At 28.0% G+C, this 200-nt stretch overlaps 1 protein-coding gene across 1 annotated transcript in view; it reads right to left on the bottom strand.

Moving 5' to 3' along the window:
• Positions 1 to 200, bottom strand: part of LOC106873155 (exostosin-like 3) — a gene marked incomplete at its 5' end in the record, with an annotated part of 21,918 nt that overhangs the window by 7,590 nt on the left and 14,128 nt on the right. The gene's annotated exons all lie outside the window — the stretch shown is intronic.

The following is a 200-nucleotide window of genomic DNA, read 5'->3' as shown; positions in this document are numbered from 1 at the left end:
TTAGACATATCCTACAATGCCATTCTAAGAATAAACAAGATAATGCATGATTAATTCCAAGCAATGTAAATAAATAAGCATTTCATTTGACTGAAGAATCTGAATGCTAATGGGTTAAGAAACTATTTTTAAGGGGATTATCTAATTAAATTCTAAGTAAAGCAACAGATTTAATTGCTTTTAAGGGAGGGATATATTTC

Source organism: Octopus bimaculoides, chromosome 23 (assembly GCF_001194135.2).
Source record: "Octopus bimaculoides isolate UCB-OBI-ISO-001 chromosome 23, ASM119413v2, whole genome shotgun sequence".
NCBI classification, from domain to species: domain Eukaryota; kingdom Metazoa; phylum Mollusca; class Cephalopoda; order Octopoda; family Octopodidae; genus Octopus; species Octopus bimaculoides.
Note: the sequence above shows the minus strand (reverse complement) of the source record. Positions and strands in the feature narration are given on the sequence as shown.